At 44.2% G+C, this 23,726-nt stretch overlaps 2 protein-coding genes across 25 annotated transcripts in view; one reads left to right on the top strand and one right to left on the bottom strand.

The window, feature by feature from the left end:
- The window catches only part of SYTL2 (synaptotagmin like 2), an 80,748-nt gene extending 76,236 nt beyond the window's left edge, over positions 1-4,512 (bottom strand). For 12 of the 19 annotated variants that reach the window (XM_005287541.5, XM_024107510.3, XM_005287542.5 and 9 more), the window contains exon 1: positions 4,248-4,512. The gene's annotated coding sequence lies outside the window, so the exon portion shown is untranslated. Of the gene's footprint in view, positions 1-3,226; positions 3,440-4,026 lie in introns of those variants that run through there. The other 7 variants (XM_065581712.1, XM_065581710.1, XM_065581719.1 and 4 more) reach the window with 5 other exon arrangements.
- Positions 4,513-18,704: 14,192 nt separating this feature from the next.
- Positions 18,705-23,726, top strand: part of CCDC83 (coiled-coil domain containing 83) — a 32,820-nt gene continuing 27,798 nt past the window's right edge. For 4 of the 6 annotated variants that reach the window (XM_042855985.2, XM_008170858.4, XM_008170856.4 and 1 more), the window contains exon 1: positions 18,705-18,833. The gene's annotated coding sequence lies outside the window, so the exon portion shown is untranslated. The remainder of the gene's footprint in view (positions 18,834-23,726) is intronic. The other 2 variants (XM_065581709.1, XM_042855984.2) reach the window with 1 other exon arrangement.

Below are 23,726 nucleotides of genomic sequence, written 5' to 3'. Positions count from 1 at the left end.
TTCTCAGTATCTGAAATCACAATTAAGTCAGTCAACGGGGAAAACGTCACTCTCAGTAGCAGATTGTTGGAGTTTCGCATGATACTGCACAGCTCAGCAAGCCAGGTGTTGGTCTGAATTATCCTCTCCACGTTTCAAATAATTGAGTTCTCTGTGAAATAGGTGCTCAGTTTTAAAACCCACTTTTGAAGCAGATAAGCCATTTACATTTAACAAAATGGGGTGAGTGGAAATGGGAGAGAGAGTTGTAGGCACTTTTAAAATCTGTTTTCCTGATACTGCAGGACTAAAACATTTATCTAACCCAGTAGTTCTCAAACTTCCTGACCTAGCAAAACATCTAAAATTCAGACTACTTGGCATGCCACCTTCAGAATGACAGTAAGTGTCATTATAATGGATTCTTATTCTGATAAGCCAGGCTGCACACCACTGATCGTGTCCCACAAGCAAACGTGAGTACATGGTTTGAGAAACTCCCAATTTAATCTGAATACACTAATATAAAGCCTACGCCACCTTCCAAATAAGTCAATAGCTGATCTTCCAAAGGCTTTAGTGACAACAACATTGAGTCCATAGTATGAAATCTTTTCAAAGTTCAATACCGGGTGGTGGGGGATTTAGTTCGACTCCCTCCTCTGCAACAACCCAAGTCAGGGGCAGAAGTTGACATCTCATTACATATTCTGTGCATATTTACACTGGAAGGAGTACAACTTGGCTCAGAACTTTTGGAAATATTCATTTCTGCAAAGTGCTTATGATTCTTTGCTAAAATGCTATAAAAGCAGAGAAAATTTCTTCTAGCACTCTTCTTCCTTTTGCCATCCCAAAAGCAATAAATGGCATCAAATTACAAAGCCAAAGCAAACCATATATTTACCGCGAGGTGAGAATCCAGCAGAGCTAGTTGCTGTACCTGGGTGAAACCAGATGACTCCCTACCACAGGAATGAAGTACTGAATAAGTCTGCTAAAAACCAATGCCATCAGCCAATCCTCTGAATCACCAATAAACCAAGTAACTGGAAACTAACCTCAGCCCATTGCAGCAAAACCCATGTCATGTCCTAGGCATGCAATGATGTTGAAACATCCTAACACCTGAAGACAAGATCTAGGAGCCTCATATAATTGATTTGGTATTAAGCTGCAGTAAAACTTTCCAACCTTGTGTGCAACAGCCGGTGAGCTTTGATCATGAGAAAGTGAACTATTACTTTAGGAGCTTGGATAGCACGCAGCATCGGAACTGAAGACCACTACCTGACTAAGTACAGCACTTCTTTATTACAACAGCTAATGATACGTTTCATTAGTAGAAGTCACCAGTGCTAACTAGAGAGGGAAGTAAAAGTAAACAATATACAAGAAAACATTTCCTTCATTGAGAATTTAAGCATTATTTTATATTCCCCTTCAGATAACGGATGCTTGTTGGGGCTTTATTTAAAGTCTTATTCAAAAGAATGTATCTGATACCTTTACAGAAGAAAGAAGTGTTCTATTGAGCATAGACAAGCCAGATTCCTTCGGTCATGAGCGCAGGAAATTTGATAGAGGGCAGAAAACAATGAATTCTTTTGACTTCTTATGCTGTTTAGTTTCTTGATTAATCTCTGTTACTAACTGTTGCAGTTTGTATTCCACATTCTGTGCTAGCAAAAAATCTTTGGTCCCAAGTACTAACCTGGAACCATATTTGTATCTGATATTGGGAAACTGGCAAGTCCTATGTTGCAGGACAAAATTAATTTGGTACAGAACAGTGATCTGTCTGGTATCCGGACACCGGCCATGGTCAATATCTTATGCTTCAGAGGAAAGAAAGCCACTTTTTAGGAAACAAAGAACCATGACACTGTTAGATCAAACGGTGCTGTTTGCCTGGGTCTTAGTCTGAACAATGAGAACAGAATGATCAATTCCACTCTCTTTATAATCAAGTACCCTTTCAAGGTTTTAAATGCTGCAATTATTGCCACGGACACCAGAGGGCTGTTTCCTTAACAACTTTTCCAATAACATTGTCTAAATATTAATGGCAGTGTTTTTGTTGGCTTTTTTGGTTTTGTAAAAAAAAGTTACTGAATTTGTTATTTAACTCTAAATTTAGTATCCTTTTAAACCTCTGTTTTAGTTTCTCCCACTTCTTTACAATGGGCATAATGCTTGCCTACCTACTTGACAGGGGTGCCACAAAGTTTAAAGGCATCCTGTGTTGACAGACTCTTTCAGCCATATACATTAGATTTCACGATCAGGCCAAAGTCTGTAATGCACAGAAGACAAAAAGTGTGATATAGAAATAATTTAGCTCTTATTGTTTTGACTAAGGATTTAAGATTTCCCTTTCAGAAACGAATGATCCTTATGAAAGTCCTATACAATTCAAAACCGTTCTACAGAAATTCAATTCCATTCTATTTAAGTTCTTATACCATCCTTATCACCAGAGTAGCCAAGCCCTTTCCAGTAGTGCAATAAGTGAAAGATTAACTTCTAAAAAAGTATAAAACTTAAAAGAGAATGAGATCCTTTAAAGTAGGCTGGTTACAAAATCATTATTCTCTGTTAAGTTCTGGTAGACTTCTCCCACAACAGAAAGCATATATTAACTCCCAATTAGTTATCTAGCTTGGTTTACAGGAGAGTTAGTGTATAGAATATACAGCATTTCTGTTTACTTTTTGTTAACAGCCAGCTTGATAGAACACATACAAATAATTAATACAAAAGCCACACTACACATTCAAACACTAAAGATATTTTCCAAGTTTATAAGCAATCTCAGCAATTACCAAGTTGACATTCAGTACAAGAGACTTCCAGAGCAATTATGCACCCATTCAGTTGCTCACTGTTCCCCCTTCATTCACAGAAAGCTAAGCAAATTAGACTATATTTGCATGCCATTAGGTTTTGTGGTTTTACATTGTTTCAGAATTACCGGGAATGGGTGGCTTTAGTGCAATTTTTATTATTGAGTCACTATGTCAGCGAAATAAACCCTGTTTTTAGACTAGGATAATGGGTACCTTGAAGGAAAACAGCTGTAAAGAGCTAAACTCCCACAACCTGTATATTTTGACCATCAGGTGCAAAAGTTCAGAGCATGGTAAGTCATTTCTGGACACGCTCAACATGTCACAGCCAGAATAGCAAACTCTTTTCACCTTGACACAGCAGAAAGAAGTGGGCCACCATACCAGAGGACACTCACCTTTCCTGGACACTTGAAATAACTCCTTCACAACACAGCAATTGCCATGTTTCTAGCTCAATACTTTTAATAAAGTATATTAATTATTTCTGTCTCCAGCACCTTGACTGTGTTTATACTTCTGTCAGTCTTTAGTTTCTTCTGCCCTACAGGAGATCTGTTTGTTTTGCATATGCAGAAAACACAGCTTCAGAGTTTAACTACTAGATTGATAAGAGGTTACAGTGATACATAGCCAGAATACTGTAGCTCTTTCACTATCTAAACATCTTACCACGCCCCCATTAATATCTATCGAAGAAAAATAAATATTTGCCAAACCATATGAACATATCTGACAACATTTAGCACCTGTATAGGTAATAACAGAGGAACAGCGTGGAAGCATTGTTTTATCTCTCTCTCTTCTGGTTGTATCAACGCTGTGCCAAGAAAAAACACAAACATGCTGTTGTGTCCCCACAATACTCGGAGCACCTTCTTCCATACAAACGCATTAGCTTCTGCAACCACCTTACCGGGTGATTTAAGGAGAGTGTGGATCAGAAAACTGGGTAACAACAGTTTCTGGCACATCAATTTAAGTTAACTAACTGGAAACTGGCGGGGGGGGGGGGTGAGAAAAGCAGTTTACTTGGACACAGCTCTCTCCAGCCAGTACCCGACTCCGGAATCACCCCCAGCCTGACAGTGCAGCCGCAGCTGCCCCTGCTCCGGACACGCGCTTGTTTTGCAGCGCACATGAGAGCAGCGACGGGATTTATGCTTCCTACGCGGATCATTCCTCCGCTTTCACTCACCCCCTCGCTGGGTCTCTTCCTCCCCACGGGCACCCCGCAAACCCCAGGGCTCCTGGGCTGCCGCTCCCCGCCTCTGAGTCAGGGCACTGCGCGTATTTCCTGCCCGCCCGGCCAGGTTGGCAGAGCTGGGCACCGCACGGGACCTTTCCGCCTCTCGATCGCCCCGCCCCGCTCCCTGCCGCCCGCACTAGCCCCGGGACAGGGACCCAAGAACGCGTTACCTCCGCCCAGCCAGCTGCTTCCCGGCCGCCGCCGCCGCCTCTGAGCGGGGAGAGGTGCGCGCTGCGCCCAGGACAGGAGCCGTCCGGCCCTCCGCACCAATGGGAGAAGAGCATCTCTCCAGGGAGGGGAGGTTCCCCTCTGCCGCGCCCTCCCTCAGGCCAGGGACCTGCTCAGGCTGCCTGCCCTGCGCTGGTCTCTCCCGCTGCCTGTGCCTCCCTTCCCCAGTCACCCTCTCCCCCTGCCTATCCCTCCATTCCCTTCCCCAGTCACCCTCCCCCGCCTATCCCTCCCTTCCCTTGTCATCTCCCCCTTCCTTCCCTCTCCCCCTGCCCATCCCTCCCCTGTCACCCTCCCCCTTTCCTTCCCTCTCCCCTGCCTATCCCTCGGTTCCCTTCCCCAGTCACCCTCCCCCCTTTCCTTCCCCTGCTCCTTCCCCCTGCCTATCCCTCCATTCTCTTCCCCAGTCACTCTCTCCCTTTCCTTCCCTCTTCCCTGCCTATCCCTCCATTCCCTTCCCCAGTCCCCCTTTCCTTCCCTCGCCCCCTCCCTATCCCTCCCTTCCCTTGTCACCCTCCTACTGCCCTTCTTCCTTCCCCTTGTTCTCTCCATTTGCACAAGGCAGACCCCAAACTCTCTGCACAGGATGCAGGGGGGGGGGAGCTCCCTTCAGTGTGTCCTTCTCCTGGAGGGCAGGCCCCAGGATACCAGAGTGGTCTCTGTAGGAGATCAGTGTGGTGCCCTCCTTCTCCATGGGTGTTTCACTGCCCTGTGGCATCCAACTTCTGTAACTAGAAGCGTGGATTGGGGGGAGATCTTGTGTGAGGTAGGTTCTAGGGGTTTCTGCTTTCACTCAGGAATTTTGTTATTTAAAACACCTGCACTTTGGTGCCATGGCTTATATAGTCCAAAGGCAAGAGATTAGCTTCTCAGATGCATCTTTATGAGCCATGGGGATGATCTGACTGCTCCAGCAGTAGCAGGAATATCCGTTGGGTGTCAGGATTTCAACATGAGCTCTTTTGGCCTGGCCTTCATTAGAGACGTTCAGCTTGGTTCCCACTTCTCAGGGCTAGAACATGCCCATTTTATGCACAGGAGCTCCTCAGTGGCCTTCCAACCATGCTGCTAGTCATGCTGTCATAGGGGTCAACAGCAACTGAGCCTTAGGCTGTGTTTTTCACTCTAGATAACTAGCAGGATGTAAAATCTGAGGGGAGATGAGGCACTGTGCTTTTACCTCTATATAGCTAGTTGAGTTAAACCACAGAATACAGGAAATAGGGTTGATCTTGACTAGCTATATCAAGGTAAAACTGACTTGTGCCTTTTCTCCCCTGAGATTTTACAGCAAGATAGCGATCTCAGTGTAAAAACAGTGAAGACATAGCCAGTGACAACTGAGGCTCAATGACTGTGTACACCTGTGTACTGAGCTCATTAGTGCACACAGTTAAAATAGTCCTACCACCAAATGTAAGCGGAGCTCCTCTCTCTTCTCTTCCAAGAGCTACTCAGCCAGGAAACTTTCTATCATTTGCTGGCTGAGAGTCCTTTGCCTTCCCACCCTGCTTCCTCCATGGCATCCATAGTACATCTGCCATCCCATTATACTTCCCCAGCCATGCTCTCCAGGGAGTTCTCCCTTCCCACCATAAGTGCCTTCCAAGGATCCACAAATAGGTTGCCACCAGTTCTCCTTCCCTAATTTTCACCACCACTGCATTACTTCAGGTAGCAAGGCAAGATGAGCAGCTGAGTCTTTGGGCATTGTGAATGCTGCTGTGCATGCTTAACAGGTGTCAGAGCTAACAGTATTAAGAAGAGAATTTTTTCTCTACCCAGACTAGATATGGTCAATGCAGCTACAATTTTCATTTTCTATTCCTTTAACACCACCCTCATTCTTGACTCATTCAAAGCAAATTTTTGAATGAGTTCATTTTGTTTAAATGAACAAAAGAGAACTGATTTCACCTCTGTGCTATGTCCCTGTTGGACTTTCCTTTGAACAAAGAGAGTGAATCTTGGTGAAACATTGCAAAGCTAGGTTTGGCTGTGTGACATGGTCAGATGATTCCTATCAGAACACACCAAATTTCAGACTGCAAATCAGGCAGAATTAGGTCACCTAATATGAATGTAAGATATATTATGCTATTCAGTACACAAAACCATTCACTTTAGTAATTTGTAAAGAGGGATTGTAATCTGAAAAGTTATTTTGTAGAAACATATATTATTTGTTTAGCACCAACAGTGTATTTGGTACTCCTGCCCTGAAGTCTTTAAATAACCAGAAATTGACTCCTGGGATCTAATTGTAATCTAAATTACATTAGTCTAAATAAGAAATAATCTCAACGAAGCCTGCAGTGTAACCAAGATTAGAATTTGGCCCTCTGTATTTAATACATTATTTGCAGAGTTGAGAAGCTATGGATTTGTGTGCATAGTATATAATGTTTTGTTACGCATGGAGGACCCAAATGGATTCTCCATCTCTGGCAATTTTAAAATGAAGATTAGATATTTTTCTAAAATATATGCACTAATTCAAATACAAATTAATTCAGAGAAGTCCTATGGCCTGTGCTATAAAGGTCAAACTAGATGATCACAGTGTTCCTTTCTGGTTTTATAATCTAGGAATCTCTGAAAAGCAACAGCTTTTAGGAAGGGGGAATTGTTTTTCTTTAACTCTGTGTGTGTGGGCACGTTATTATGGTAGATAAATGAGTGCTATGGCATGGTTACAGATCAGCTGGAAGGAGAAGAACAAACTCATAACTCCCTCAGAAGCAAATAAAGCTAACGGAAGTAGCTTCCTCTGCTCCAGCTTGATGAAGAAAAAATTGGGATCTCCTTTTAAACTTACTTCCTGGTAAGTGCTGACATTAGGCTCTAGTTAGCCCAGTTGCTACTAATTTCACCATGGTAAAGAATTTTTCTGGCTCATCACTTTGACCACAGAGGGTCCTGTGGCACCTTTAAGACTAACAGAAGTATTGGGAGCATAAGCTTTCATGGGTAAGAACCTCACTTCTTGCATCTGAAGAAGTGAGGTTCTTACCCACGAAAGCTTATGCTCCCAATGCTTCTGTTAGTCTTAAAGGTGCCACAGGACGCTCTGTTGCTTTTTACAGATTCAGACTAACACGGCTACCTCTCTGATACTTGACACTTTGACCACATCACCCTCACTTTGCATCCCTTCTTCACATCAAACACAAGTACTTGTCTTCTCTTTTAAGGTCCTTCATGGCCTATCACTGTGTCGACAAGTCCCAGGGTCTGATCTGTGCCCCATCCTTTAACCAGTCTCCTGGGTGCTGGACCCCAACAATTCCCACTGTTTTACAGGAGCAGGCCTGTGGCCTCCATAACTCTCAGGCATTCAGGCCCCAGCAATCCCTGTTGCTCTCCGTGGCTCTCTGCAGCTGGTCCAGCCAAGCCAGACTCCTGTGAAAGAATTTTTCCTCCCTTCGGGGCACGGTGTTCTTCAGTCTGTAACTGCAGTGACACAGGCAGCCCTTTAAAACAAGGGAACAATTTATTAACCACCTGGAATACAAAATCTGAAAGCCTTTGGGTTAGTGTGAGAAAGGCAGACTTCAGATAGAGTTCCTGTGGGTGGAAGCCAGGGCTTCGCTATGCCCTACTTTCCTGAGCTCCATCCTCACTCTACATCCCCCCACAAGTCTCTCAGTCCCCAGAGAGCTGCTGTGAGTCTGCAAACTCTGTTTTTATCACAGGTTCCTGACACCTCCAATCCATTTTCCTCCCACTGCAAAACCATGCTGAGTTCACATGTTCAGCCTGCCTGAACAGCCCCTGCTAATCATTTGATCATTGGGGTTCCTATTGTCTTCTGATCCTCCACTGATTTGTGGAGACTCTAGCTAGCTCCTGACAGCTCACATTCATACCACCCCAGACAGCTATGTGACCCAAACATCTCATGCCTTCCCTCTGTCCTAGGAGAAGGATTTTAACCCATCTGCACCCACTGGGTAGCACTACCAAGCCAAATGGGTCAAGTAATATTCATATTGTCAAATATCAGGGGGTAGCCGTGTTAGACTGTATCCACAATACAACAAGGAGTCCGGTGGCACCTTAAAGACTAACAGATTTATTTGGGCATAAGCTTTCGTGGGTAAAAAACCTCACTTCTTCAGATGCATGGAGACATTCATATTGTTCATAAAAATGTTACCAAAAATGTCCTCTTTCATCGAACCCTGCCCTACCTTTCCTATCATTTCTAATAAGCTATAGAGACATAGACTTCTGCTTCGGTTGTGCCAGTGATGCCAATTCTGGAACAAGCACCTTCATACTTTCTTCAGTGCTGCCCCACTCGCTTTGGAGGAGCTGCCTGTAAATCCCTGCCAAGTCACCACGTTGTCCTCCTTCAAATGTCTCCGTAAGACTCTCTTCTGTTGTTATACCTACCAAAAACAAAAAAAATAAAAACAGAAAAACCTAGCCAGTGGTTAGGCAGATAGTGTGCTGTGACTGCTGCTTATCATGCTGACTACAGTTGGTCAGAATTTTTTACCACAAAATGTTCCAGTTAAAAATGTGGTTTTGCCATTTTGATTAAGTGTTTTGATTTTCCAACTGGAACATTTAAAATGGAAAAAATTGTTTCTGATCAACATGTTGAAATGAAGTGCAATGGTCCATTTCACTTCTACTTAAAATTGTGGTGTTGGAAAAGGAAAAATTGTTTTTGATTTTCTTGTTTCTGGATTTCTTCATCTCTCTCTTTTTTTACTTCCTCCTCTGCACCTATTGTAAAAAAGGAATTGGTAAAGTGTGGGTAATTTTGTTGCATGATAGGGAAGAGATAAGACTGGATAATGAATATAAAAGGGATTCTTTATTGAGTGTACCGAACACAGACAGGGGACAGGGCCTTATACTTTTCCCTGACTCTCTTGCTCCCATATAAGCCAAACATATAGTACCTATTGCCAATACGCAGGGTTTCTCTACATTTTGGCTTTAATTCAGCAGTCCTGGGAAGGACTACTGAATATACAGTAGTGCTTTGTGTAAAAGATCTGAAGCCCTAACTTTATGCTGACATTTGCTAGGAGCTGAAGAGGAATATGAGGAAAAAGCCCTAGTGTTGCCTCAAGGGCAAATCAAATGTCCTAGATTCTGGTTGATCTTGTGATTTCTAGGAGGCTGTAACTCATGTTTAATTTATCATTTCTTTGTCAGTAAATGTTTTATTTTTACACCTTGAATCAACTTGTTCTGAGTCATCTGTTTCTAGGCCCTACCCAAATCACCTGGCTGGTGACACATGCTGTTGTGTCAGTAGCGCTGCAATTATGGTGCTTCCTCACTTGCATTTGTTAGGAATTCAGATCTTTTCAGATAAATTTTTATGTTGTCAAAAATGGTGTGTGTGTGTGTGTTTGTATAATGATTTATTCTGAAGTGCTCAGAATATGGCAGAATAAAAAGTGGTGGGGAATGATACACATTAAAATTCTTCCAATATATTTTTTTTTGCACTCATACTTTCAAGCTTTCTATACTATCAATCCTCAGTTAGGATGGTAGGGAACTTTAAAGAAATGTGGTTTTAAAAATCACTGTACAGGTTGTAGCTCAGAACAGTGACACCTCTTGTTTTCTGTATACTGTATCTTTATATTTCTAAGACATGCCTGTCTGCAGAGACAGCCACCATTTTATTCTTTTACAGTTGCTAAATTACAGAGGAAACAGGGTCACTGTGCTATATGATAGAGACTTTTCTTTTGTTCTTTCTTGTTGATATTTTTCTTAATCTAAAAGGAAGTCTCTAGACTGAAATGCCTGTTTTGCTATTTTTGTATGAAAACATAACAGAAATAACTAACCATTTTCAAGCACAACTTTGTGTACTTGGTAAAGAGTTCCTGACTCTGTTACAGGTATAGAAGCAAGATTCCAAAATAGGTCATTTGTCTATCATACCTTAGACCAGATAAAAAGTAGATTGGCTACTTATCTAGCCCCCACTTATATTGTAAGCAAGCACCTCATCATGCTTAATGTATTTCTTGTCACAACACCCCTGTGAGGTAGGGAAGACCCCATTTTTCAGATGGGGCACTGATACATAGAAAGGTTAAGTGACTTGCCTAAGGTCACACAGGAAGTCTGTGGTAGAACAGGGACTTGAAACCAGGTATCTTAAGTCCTAAGCTAGTGCCTTAATCACAGGACCATCCTTTCTCTGGCTTTCTGGAAGTACTCACTTACTGGAAGGTGAGACAATCCTACCGAAAGCAGAACATGCTCCTTAACAGGTGTTAGCTTTGAATAGCTAGGGGTTTTCCAGTTTGGCACAGGAAGGTGGAGTTTATTGGGAATCAACTCCATTAAGACCTTGTTATTTAAATTATGACACATGACATAGTTATTTTTAAGGGTGAGGAAAGAGAAATAATTTATGTACAGTTTTTATGGGCCCTAACTTATAAAAGCCAATAAAAATTAATAGCATTATTCCACAATTCTTAGTGTTGCAATGCAACAGAAGGAGAGTGGCTCTGATATGCTGTTGACACTACTGTATTTATCTGTACATTTTATTCTGTCTAGGGCTGCTTCCCCTGCTGGTATTCTTCCCCCATCTCTTCAAAGGGACGCTCAGCACTTTTAAAAAACAGGTTACTTACTCAGGTCCTAAATATGGATTTAGGAGTCTAACTTTAGGCACCCATTCTTGGAAATCATGGCCTGTATCTTGGGTCTAGTACATGGGCACTCACCTGAATAACTTAGCAGGGTATTCCCAGTTGAAACCTAGTCAGACTAAACACACGCTTTGAACTAACATCAGCCTGAACAACCATCTGAAAACTCACAGGGCTCTGTTTTCTCTGGAAAAACAAACAAACAAACTTGGATACTATGTTAAACCTACTGCACGAGCTTCTGGCTCTCCACTCAGACACAGAATTCCATCCTGAAGAAAAAGAAACCTCAAACCTCCTCAAATAGAACAAAAGGCCTCATGCCCCACACTCACTTCCAGAGGAGTGTGGACTAACCTCCACCCTCATTTGTGCACTGGGGCACTTCAGAACAAAACTCAATTCAGGGAAAGAGAGTGTCTGTGTGTTAGACTGCCTGCATAGGACATAAATACTCCCCTGTGGCTCTAAGGGGAGGAGGAAAGGGAGAGAGACCTTGGGTATCATGCTGTTAATACCTTCGCTTCCCCACAGGGGTGGCTCTATATTTTTTGCTGCTCCAAGCACAGCAGTCAGGCAGCCTTCGGCGGCGTTTCTGCGGGTGGTCCGCTGGTCACGCGGATTCGGCGGTGTTTCTGCGGGTGATCTGCTGGTCCCGCGCCTTTGGCATACCCACTGCCAAATTGCCGCCAAAGCCGCGGGATCGGCGGACCTCCCAAAGGCATGCCGCCGAACACTGCCGGACTGCTGCCCTCACAGCAACTGGCACACTGCCCCCTGTGGCTTGCCGCCCCAGGCATGCGCTTGCCGCCCCAGGCATGCGCTTGCTGCGCTGGTGCCTGGAGCCGCCCCTGCTTCCCCAGCACACATGAAAGGACCAAGTCTGCCCTGACTTAAACTCTTGAAATCATGTTAAAATCAGTGGGGTTGCTGGGGGTGGTGTTACATCAGGGGCAGAACTCGGCTCTGGTTCTTGGGGGCTGACACTGCGTTCCCCTCTACTCAATCTTCTTGCACCCAGTGTGGGAAAGAGGGTATCCATAGGGAAAATGCCAGGTTCTTAACCCTGATGCCCAGTCTCTGGAGGCATTGAGGGCTGAGGGCAAGATAGAACCTCAAAACATCCATCCCATTGTTAGCTTAAGAGACATACTTTCATGGAAACCACAATAGCCCAATTAATGGCAAATACATTAATTCTTTCAAGGCTCTGCCCATCCTCAGTTCTGAGAGGCTGTATAAATAGTTTCCCTCTGTACGACTAAAGTGTAATTAACCTTTGGCAAATATTGATATTGTAGGAGTGGAACCTTGTAGAGAATGCAGCAGTGCTAGCCAAGATGCAATGCAGATTTTTAAATGAATGGGCAGCTTAAATAAATAGCAAGCAAACATTCAAACGGGGAGAAAAGGAGCCAAATCCATCCCATGGATTATGCAATTTTAATTTTTTTAAATTAAGCAATAGAGCAAATTTCTACATCATAGTAAATGTTTTCACTGGCTTCTTATGGCTGCTTTTCAAGTAATCAAGCTTGCAATTATACTATATTATCTAAGTTAGCCACATAGGCCTTTGTAGCAGGCCCTTCAGTATAGTATCTAGAACAGGGGTCGGCAATGTTCGGCATGCGGCTCGCCAGGGTAAGCACCCTAGCGAGCCGGGCCAGTTTATTTACCTGCTGACGTGGCAGGTTTGGCCGATCGCGGCCCCCACTTGCCGTGGTTCGCCGTCCTGGGCCAATGGGGGCGGCAGGAAGCGGCGCGGGCCGAGGGATGTGCTGGCCACGACTTCCCGCCGCTCCCATTGGCCCGGGACGGCGAACCGCGACCAGTGGGGGCCGCGATCAGCCGAATCTGCTGCGTCAGCAGGTAAATAAACTGGCCCGGCCCACTAGGGTGCTTACCCTGGCGAGCCGCGTGCCGAACGTTGCCGACCCCTGATCTAGAATCAGGCCAGGCCAGAACTTGGAAGTGAGACCACCAACGAAAACTTAGCTGCTGCAGACAATGGTGCTGGAGATATAGGAAATGACCCTGTGCCCCACATGCTGTGAGGGGGCTCTGTGCCGTTTTTCAGAAGGGATGTGAAACAGAGGTTCTGATCTCTTGTGGTCATTAAAAATACTAGAGCACTTTGCGCAAGAGTAGTGGTCTGCTCTCCAGGTCCCATTGTAATTTGGATGACTACATTTGACCCACCTAAATCTCCTCTGGAGTCTCACTTGCTTATGTGGCATTCTTCTCTACTTCCTGTCCTAAATTGTTGGGGAGTTTTGCTCCTGCGCTTCATGCCAGAAGCACTTGCATTTCAGAGGCGAGTGAAACCATTTTAAAAAGTATATTAGGAACAAAAAGAATTTTAACAATGGTATTGCTCCGTTACTAGGTAGAAATGGTAGAATTGTCAAAAATAATTGAAAAAAGGCAGAAGTGTTCAATAAATATTTCTGTTCTGTATTTGGAAAAAATTAGATGATGTACTCATATCGTATGATGATAAAACACTTTCCATTACACTAGTATCTCAGGAGGCTATTAAACAGGAGTTACTCAAGTTAGACATTTTAAAATCAACAAGTCTAGGTAACTTGCATCCAAGAGTTTTAAAAGAAATGGTGATGAGCTTGCTGGACTGTTAATGTTGATTTTCAATAACTCTTGGAACATGGGGCAAGTTCCAGAGGACTGGAAGAAAGCTAATGTTGTACCTATATTTTAAAAAGGCAAACAGAATGATCTGGGTAATTATAGGCCTGTCATACTGTCATTGATCCCAGACAAAAAAAATTCATGGTTGGTACATGATTTGATTAATAAAGAACTAAAGGAGGCTATATAATGAATGCCAATCAACATGGGCTTATAGATAGATCCTGTGAAACTAACATAATATCTTTTTTTTATAAGATTACAAGTTTGGTTGATAAAGATAATAGTGTTGATACTTAGACTTCTGTAAGGTGTTTGATTTGGTACCTCATGACATTTTGATTAAGAAACTAAAATGATATAAAATTCATGATATGGATTAAGAACTGGTTAAATAATAGGCCTCAAAATGTAATTGTAAATCAGAATCAGAATCAAATGGGTGTGTTTCTAGTGGGATCTCACAGGGATATTATTGGCCCTCGGCTATTTAACATTTTCATCAATGAGCTGGAAAAGAGCATATAATCAGTGATGAAGTTTGCAGATGACACAAAGAATGGGAGAGTGGTAAATAATGAAGAGGACAGGTCACTGATACAGAATAATTTGGATCGCTTGGTAAAATGGGTGCAAGCAACCAATATGTGTTCTAATATTGCCAAATGGAAAGTTATATATCTAGGAACAAAGAATGTAGGCCATACTTACAAAATGGAGGACTGTATCCAGGAAGGCAGCAACTCCAAAAAAGATTTGGGGGTTGTGGTGGATAATCAACTGAACACGAGATCCCAGTGTGATGCTATGGCCAGAAGGGTTAATGGGATCTTTGGATATGTAAACAAGGGGATATTAAGTAGGAGCAGAGACATTATATTACCTCTGTATTTGGCACTGGTACAAGCCCTGCTGGAATATTGTGTCCAGTTCTGGTGCCCACAATTCAAGAAGGATGTTGATCAATTGGAAAGGGTTCAGAGAAGAGCCACAAGAATGACTAAAGAATTGAAAATATGCCTTATAGTGATAGACTCAAGGAGTTCAATCTAATTATCTTAATGAAGAGAAGGTTAAGGGGTGACTTAATTACAGTCTACACGTATATACATGGGGAACAAATATTTAATAATGGGCTCTTCAGTCTAGCAGAGAATAGTAACTTCCAATGGCTGGAAGTTGAAGCTAGACAAATACAAACAGGAAATAAGGGTAAGTTTATAAAAGTGAGGATAATTAACCCTTGGAACAACGTATCAAGGGCTATGGTGAGAAAAGGTGGGTGAGGTAATATCTTTTATTGGACCAACTTCTGGTGGTGAGGGAGACAATCTTTCAAGCCACACAGAGCTCTTCTTCATGTCTGGTAAAAGAACTCCCAGTGTCACAGCAAAATGCAAGGTAGAACAGATTGTTTAGCATAAGTAATTAGCGCATATTTTGTAAGGGAACATTCAAGGTAGAGTGACCTGTTAACACCTCTAAAGTCATAGGACAAAAAGAGGAGGGTTACAGATTTTTGTAATAAACCATAAATCCAGTGTCTCTGTTTAGCCTAGCAGAGTAATTAATTTAAGTTCCTAGGCTCACCTTTTGAAAGTGTTGTGCAGGTTTCATTTGAGGATGAGGAATGAAAGGTCAGATATAGAGTGATTGCTTTCAGGGGTGCTGAAACAATTTTTATAGTGGGGGTGCTGACAGCCTTCGAACCACACTGTAAACCCTGTATATAATGGAAACCCCTTCAAGCCAGGAGGTCCAGCAGCACTTTGTGAAAAGTGTTCACAATGATAGAGGTATTTTTGTCTTTTGTCATTTTCCTGTGTGAGTTCATTCAATAGCATAGTGATTGTCTGGTTTCACCCACACAATTGTTATTGGGGCATTTAGTGCACTGGATGAGGTACACCACATGTTGTGATAGGTATGTGTAGGATCAATGGATCTTGAAAGATGTGTTGTGGGAGGTGTTGATCGTTGTAGCAGTGGAGAGATGTCTGCAAGTTTTGCATCTGTTATTCTGGCAGGGTCTGATGCCACTTTGAGTTTGTGTGTCCTGGTCAGTGAGAAGCTTGCTTCTGATTATGAGGTTGGGGGGTTGTTTGAAGGCCAGAAATGGGGGGTTGGGAAAGATTTATTTCAGAATGGGGTCCCCATCAAGTTTGGGTTGTAGTTGTTTGATGATACCCTATATGGGTCCCAATGTGGGCTGGGAGATGACAACTAGGGGTGTGTGGTTGAAGGAGGTTTTATTTCTGTATTGAAGCAGGTTCTGTTGGGTTATTTTGGTGGCTCATTTCATTATGTGATCTACTTCTCTGGTGGACTGTCTTTGTTTAGTGAAGGTGGTTTTGAGTGTGTTTAAGGTTTATATCCTGGACTTTCTCCTTAGAGCATATTCTGTGGTATCTGAGTGCCTGGCTGCCGATAACAGATTTCTTGATGTGTTTAGGGTGGTTACTGGATCTGTGAAGGTAGGTGTGGTGAGCCATGCGTTTCTTGTATATGGCTGTCTGTAAGGTTCCATTATTGAAGCTGATTGTGGTGTCTAGGAAGTTCAGGCTGGTGTGGGAGTGTTCCAGAGAGAGTTTAATGGAGGGGTGGTGGTTATTGAAGTTGTGGTGGAACTCTATGAGGAAGTTTAAGCTGTCTGTCCAGAGGATGAAAAAATCATTGATGTATCTCAGGTACGTGATTGATTTTGATACGATCAAAACTCCCTCCACCCCCACACACAACACGCCATTTGTTCAGAAATTCTTCTTCAAGGTGGCCCATGAAGAGGTTGGCATTTTGGGGAGCCATCCTAGTACTTATGGCTGTTCCCATGGTTTGGACAAAGTGTTTGTTGTTGAACGTAAATTGTTATGGGTGAGGATGAAATGGATGAGTTTGGCAATGTGTTTAGGGTGGATATCTGAGAGTTGTCCATTGACTTGTAAATATTTGAGGCAGGCAGCTATGCCGTCATTGTGAAGGATGTTGGTGTCTAGGGAAGTGACATCCATGGTGGCGAGGATGGTGTTCTGAGGGAAGTTGTTAGTATCGTGGAGTTTGTGGAGGAAGTCATTTGTGTCCTGGAGGAAGCTGGCCCTTTGTGTGGTGAGTGGTTTGAGGATGGTTTCTATGAGTCCCCATATTCCTTCAGTAAGAGTGCTGTGGCCAGATATGATGGGTCTGCCTGGGTTCCCTTGCTTGTGTATCTTGGGAAGCATGTCCCTGTGTGGTGGGTTCATGAGGAATGAGTTTGTAGACAAAAACACCCCATCACCTGTGTGTGTAAACACTTTTCACAAAATGATCACTCTATATGTGATCTTTCAGTCCTCATCCTTAGGGCCTGATCTATACTACAGTTATGCTGACGCAAGGCAATTTCCGTTGACCTAACTGTGTAAATGTCTCCACTAAAATTTCGCACATGCTGACATAACTGCCCCACTACACCGACTTAATAACTCCATCTTCACATGAGGCATAGAATCAATGTTGATGTAGTTAGGTCAACACAGTGTCAGTGTAGACACCACATTCCTCACATCAAATGTTACTGACTTTGAGAAGCTGTCCCACAATGCCCCAAACTGACAGTGTACTGACAGTGTACCGCCGACACAAGAAGCATAGAGTGCACATGCAAAAGCGATTTAATTACTCAAGCGTCTATATGGCAATGTAACTTAGGTTAATACAATTTTGTAGTGTAGACATGCACAAAGGAAACCTGCACAACACTTTCAAAAGATGAGCCTGGGAACATATTTGTTCTATGACTGTAGAAGTGTTAACGGGCCACTCTATCTTGAATGGTCTCTTACAATATGTGCCAATGACTTATGCTAAACAATCTGTTCCACCTGGTATTTTGCTGTGATGTTGGGAGTTCTTTCCCCAGAACTGAAGAAGAGCTTTTTTTGGCTCAAAAGCTTGTCTCCCTCACCAACAAAGGTTGGTCCAAAAAAATATATTACCTCATCCTCCTCCTCTCTAATAATATCCTGAGACCAACACAGCTACAAGTACGCTGCATACAAGGGTTGTGGTGTGGTGGATTTTCTATCATGACTGGATGTTTTTCTCATAGATTTGCTCTAGTTCAAACAGGAATTAATTCAGCACAGCCCTACGGCCTGTGTTATACAGGAGGGCAGACTACATGGTAACAAAGCCCTTCTGACTTCGTAATCTATTAATTTGTTAGTGTGAATCCAAAGAGAGTTTGTAAAGCACTTTGGGATCATTTGATCTGAAAGGTGCTACCAGCATCTATCATCTATGTAGATAGAAGGTATAGAAGTATAATTCTCTCGTTATAAACAAGGCCTTTACGTGTCTAAATATTTGCCATTCGACTTTACCATTTGTCCATTTTGTGTTTCATCTCATATGTATTATATTATTAATCATGTGTGTTACAGTAGTGGCTAGGGGCCAGCTGAGAACAGCCCCCCATTGTGCTAAGCAGTGTACAAACACAGAATAGAAGCTCTTTGGGGCAGGGACTGTCTTTTTGTTCTGTGTTTGTACAGCAGTAACGACAGTGGGACCCTGCTTTGTGCCCTGGGGCTACTAGGCACGACAACAATACAAATAATAAAAAGTTCCAATGCTGCAGTACTGGCACAAGAGTTGGGTTGGGTCTTCCCTCACCCTCACCAATTCCTCTTGAGAATCTCGGCTTTGAACTTGGCCAAGAGATTGCCACCCAGGGGACAATTCTTCCTTCCTGAGAGGTGTCTGCAGCCCTTTCTGTTGCTGACCTTCAGCAAATCACAGAAGAGTCTGAAAGCAATTTTGGCAGGTGCTCCTTTTTGGCCCCAACCCTGCTGCCTCCTTGATGGGTACAGAGGGCCCTTCCCGTGGAGCAGGTACTGAGGTAGGGATTTGGAGAGATGCATGCTCCATGCACAGCAAGGTAGACCCCTACAGATGCCATTGTCCTCCATACAAAGAGTGTGTGTGGGTGGCCGGGGTGCTGCAGAGCTCCCTAGGGCCCGGCTACTCGAATGCGGAGGGGATTGTCCCCCCGCTTTGCGCTGGAAGCTGCAACTCCCACACGGGCCCACCAGGGGGCGCTGCTTGAACGCGGACACCACAGCAGCGCCGCCGCGAAGGGCGGGGAGGGGGCTGAGGTTGCCGGAGTTACGGGAGGAAGTTTGGGCTGAGGAGCCCGAGCGAGGCCGGACGCGGAGCGCGGGAAGTGGGGGCGCCACAGCCGGCCAGGCCCTGGTAACAGCCCCGCCGCCCGCCTGGGCCCGCGGCAGCTGGGGAGGGGGATCTGTAGGGAGGGGGCGGGAGTCGGAGGATCGGGAAGCGCCAGGGTGGTAGTGGCGATAGTGGCTGGGGGTGCAGGAGGGTGACAGCAGTGATGGTGGGGGTGCAGGTGGGTGTTGGTGATAGTGGCTGGGGGTGCAGGAGGGTGACAGCAGTGATGGTGGGGGTGCAGGTGGGTGTTGGTGATAGTGGCTGGGGGTGCAGAAGGGTGACAGCAGTGATGGTGGGGGTGCAGGTGGTTGTTGGTGATAGTTGCTGGGGGTGCAGGAGGGTGACAGCAGTGATGGTGGGGGTGCAGGTGGTTGTTGGTGATAGTGGCTGGGGGTGCAGAAGGGTGACAGCAGTGATGGTGGGGGTGCAGGTGGGTGTTGGTGATAGTTGCTGGGGGTGCAGAAGGGTGACAGCAGTGATGGTGGGGGTGCAGGTGGGTGTTGGTGATAGTTGCTGGGGGTGCAGGAGGGTGACAGCAGTGATGGTGGGGGTGCAGGTGGTTGTTGGTGATAGTGGCTGGGGGTGCAGAAGGGTGACAGCAGTGATGGTGGGGGTGCAGGTGGTTGTTGGTGATAGTTGCTGGGGGTGCAGGAGGGTGACAGCAGTGATGGTGGGGGTGCAGATGGGTGTTGCTGATAGTGGCTGAGGGTGCAGGATGGTGACAACAATGATGGTGGGGGTGCAGGTGGGTGTTGGTGACAGTGGCTGAGGGTGCAGGAGGGTGACAGCAGTGATGGTGGGGGTGCAGGTGGGTGTTGGTTATGGTGGCTGGGATATGAGTGGGTGAGAGAAATGGTGTCTGAGGTGCAAGTGGGTGTTGATGGCAGCTGAGGGTGCGGGTGTGTGACAGCAGTGATGGCTGCGTGTTGATGATGGTGACTGGGAGTGTGGTGATAGCAATGATGGGTTCAGATGGGTGATAGCACTGATGATGTGGGTTGGTGCGTGTGGCTGGGGGTGCAGGTGGGTGGTGTGATAGTGGTGGTGATGCTGGTGGGTGACAAGAAGGATGGGTGGGGGTGCAGGTATGTGTTGCTAGTGGCTGAGGTTGCAGGAAGTGGTCCGCAGTGATGGTAGAGGTTTAGGAAATAACAGTGGAGACAGTACGGGACTATGGTGGGGGCACAGTTGTGTATGACAGGTGGGAGATGCAGAGCATGTGATGTGATAGGAGAGTGTGAGAGTAACTGACAGTAGTTGGGGGAGCAGGTTGTGTGTGACAGTGTTTGAAGTGTAGGGTTAGTAGTAGGGGGCACAGTTGATAGGGATGGTGGCAGTGATGGTTAACAAACAATTTGGATGTGGGTGGTAATCATGCTGGTGGTCACGGTGATGGGGTGTGTCATGACTGTGATGGTAATAGTAGTTTGGCTGTGGTGGAAGAATGAGTATTGCTGATCGGTGGGGAGATCACAGCAGCAGGGGTACTGATTGTAATGGTGGTGGTGGTGTTAGAGCTGTGACTGAGGGTATGTCTTCACTACCAACGTTAAAGCGCTGAACGTGGCTGTGTAGTTGCAGCCCCAGTGCTGGGAGAGAGCGGCACCAGTGCTGTAAAAAAACCACCCCCACGAGGGGAGTAGCTCCCAGCACCGGTGCACTGTCCACAATGCTACTTTATAGTGCTGAAACTTGCATCACTCAGGGGTGTATTTTTTCACACCCCTGAGCAAGAAAGTTTCAGCGCTGTAAAGTGGCAGTGTAGACAAGGTGTGACAGTAGTTTGGGAGAAGATAAATAAATCATCCTTCTGTAAATTTTTTTGTTGTTGACTTAAATCTGTAATCAATTCTCAGCCCCCAGAAATGTATCCTGCTCTCTCTTGTCTATGTATTTTTCTTTGTTTTGCATTATCTATTAAATGTGTTATTACAGTATGTTATTCACCTTGGTCCGGCTTGGAGGCTTGTGTGGTGTTTGCCTCACTGAAAGAATTTCACAGATAAATCACTCGAGCTCAGCTGTGGCTTGAGCTTCAGAAACAAGCGCTGCCAAAAACTTGCTGCTTGAAATACTTTCTTGATCCCTGTATTCTGCACTAAGCATGGATGCATGGAATCCATTTAGAGCAAGACCCAGAGACCATAAATATGGAAGAGCCAGGGAGGAGGTGTGGGGTCAGGGGGAGAGAATGATCCACCATTTTCTATTTCTTAGGAAAATCACTACAGTAGATGCACAGATGGAAAAGGCAAATGGTTATTTTCCCCCCCCTTTGATTCTGTATTCTGATATGAGGTTGCCCAGAACCTAACCTGATCCTGCCTGCATTTCAAAACATGTTGTGCACCCCTGTGCTTGGGCTGGAAGTTTCAGAGAAGCCTAAGGGAGTCAGGCACCCACCTCCCATTGAATTTCAGTAGGATTTGAGCACCTAACTGAGTTAAGCCCCTTGGAAAATTCCAGCCTTAAAATCAGCATCCACCCCTCTCTTTATTTTTTAAATCTCTGCCTGTGGCCAACATTGAATTTGATCAATAAAAATGAACTTAACAAGTAATTGCTCGGGGGCAGTAGGCATATTAAGGACAGGTCTGCGGATCAGGGCCTTATACCCAAATGGGTTCCTGGGGCATGGTGGTTTCTTCATGTATGGCAAATGTTATGATGCTGCAGCAGACACATCACAATATGGTTCCATAATGCAAATATTTACTACTGTAAAAAGAACAGGAGTACTTGTGGCACCTTAGAGACTAACAAATTTAAATGTGTTAGTCTCTAAGGTGCCACAAGTACTCCTGTTCTTTTTGCGGATACAGACTAACATAGCTGTTACTCTGAAACCTGTCATTTACTACTGTGATATAAACATGGAAATGTTGATCTAGGCCCCTTTGGATAGGTCTACACAGCATATGGCTGTGAGGATCCCAGGCCAGGTCACGTGTCCCTGCTGGGAGTTTGAAGTTTCCAGGACTAGACTCTTATGATGAGAATTAGCTGTCACTGATAAATAATTACCTGGGGGGAGTGGGGGACACGGGTGGTTGCCTGGTCTAAGCATCAGATTTGAAACAATCAGCCCTTTCCTAGAACCACATAATCATAACGAGCAAAATTGACTCAGTCCTTCAGGGCAAGTAGGTTTCCTATATGCAGCTTACTTGGAGTGGTGAAGATGCCTTTGAATAAAACATCAAGGGGGTTATTTCAAGGAGAAGATTTTTCAAAGGCATAAATGATAGGTTCCTAGCTCCCATTTTCTTGTCCAACCCTAAATCTGCCTCTCTAGGATTGCCAGCCTTCTATCACTCCCTTTAAACTGCCCTTTTGCACTTGTCCTTTACCAATCTACCTTCTGCCAACGCAACCAACTACTATGCCAAACAATAGCCACTCATGTTGGGCAAAAAATAATCTTATAAAAGCTGGGATGTAGACTGGCAGGTTGCATGGTCTGTGGTAGATGGTTTTTGTAGTAATAGTAAGCTTGGGTCCTATGGGTGGAGGACTAGACAGTGTCTAGAGTTAGGTGGCTTAAGTTCATTTCCTTGTTTTAATGGACTTGTGTCGGGTATGCTGTGCTGCTGCCCAACAATTTTCATGTGTGTTAATTTTAATAGGAAACAGCCTGTCCTATTGTGGAGGTGGTGGTTGTGACTCAGAGTTAAGGCTGTATGTAAGGAGCTGGTGTGGGTTAGAGAAGCCCTAATGCTTAAGCCACCTGTTCTACCCCTTCTGGGTCCGGGAGAGCTCTGTCCACTGCAAGACGAAATAATCTAGCCTGCTGTGTATAATGACATTAGTTTTGTGGACTAGTAGCAACCTTTGTTTAAGTTTTGTGTGTGTTAATTAACATTTGGAACTCAAGCAGCTGGGTAGTTTCATATTAAAATGAAAATACAGCTGAAATGTAATAATGAAGAAACTCTATAGATGCCCTTTCATTGTGATTTGTTTTTCATATATGTATGCTACCAGCCTGTCAACAGAATCACTGTCACTTTATTCCTGAGCTTGGCATTGCAAGACAATACACGTAGGGATTACTGTTGACATGCATATCCCTTCCGAAAGCAGTTTTATTCCCAGCCCTGACAATCAAAACCCATGTCAGAGCTACAGCAAACATTCATAGTTCTGGGAGAATATAAAGAAGGGGAAGAGAGATGCATACTAAGAAGTGAGCTAGAGCTGGCCTGATAAAGATGGACCTGAAACAGAAGAAAAATGGCTAGAAAAGAAACAACTGCTGGTGGCTGGATCTGTGAGAATGAAATAATTCCAATCCTAAGGAATGCAATTACTAGTTGCTACATAGACCCCAGTTCAGGACAGCATTGAGTTCATGTCACTAGAACATAAGCATGTGCTTAAGTGCCTTCCCGAGCTTATGAATTTTCCTGAATTGGCGGCCATAGCTCCCCACTAGCTTGAAGGGCCTGATCCTGGAAGCATTTACAATTGGGTCTAGTGCTTACTGCCATAATTTGTCCTGCTGAAGTCAATGCAACCACTCATGTTACAAAGCACCACTAGTAGTATATATTTGCAGGATTTGGCCCTTATTTAGCAATGGGACAGTGGGCCCAGTTTTGTAAGCCCTTCTGTATGGATTGACTAAATAACCTCTTGAGGTTCCTTTGAGCCCTACTTTCCCATGATTCTATGACTGAACTGAGGTCCTAAATTTAAACTTTTTCAAAACCTAAAATCAATAGAAATATTTTGATATAATTATTGTTTAAAATTTCCAGTCAACATTTTCAAACAACACATTTTTTTTGGAGTGTTTGAAACTCAAATCCTAAAATATTGGACTAGAATGTGAGATTCTGACAGTGAAACCGAATAGAAAAATAAGGTGAAATGGGCTCATTTTTGTTGTCCAAGTTGAAATAAATGTAAAAAGTA

This window comes from Chrysemys picta, chromosome 1, assembly GCF_011386835.1.
Source record: "Chrysemys picta bellii isolate R12L10 chromosome 1, ASM1138683v2, whole genome shotgun sequence".
NCBI lineage: Eukaryota > Metazoa > Chordata > Testudines > Emydidae > Chrysemys > Chrysemys picta.
Note: the sequence above shows the minus strand (reverse complement) of the source record. Positions and strands in the feature narration are given on the sequence as shown.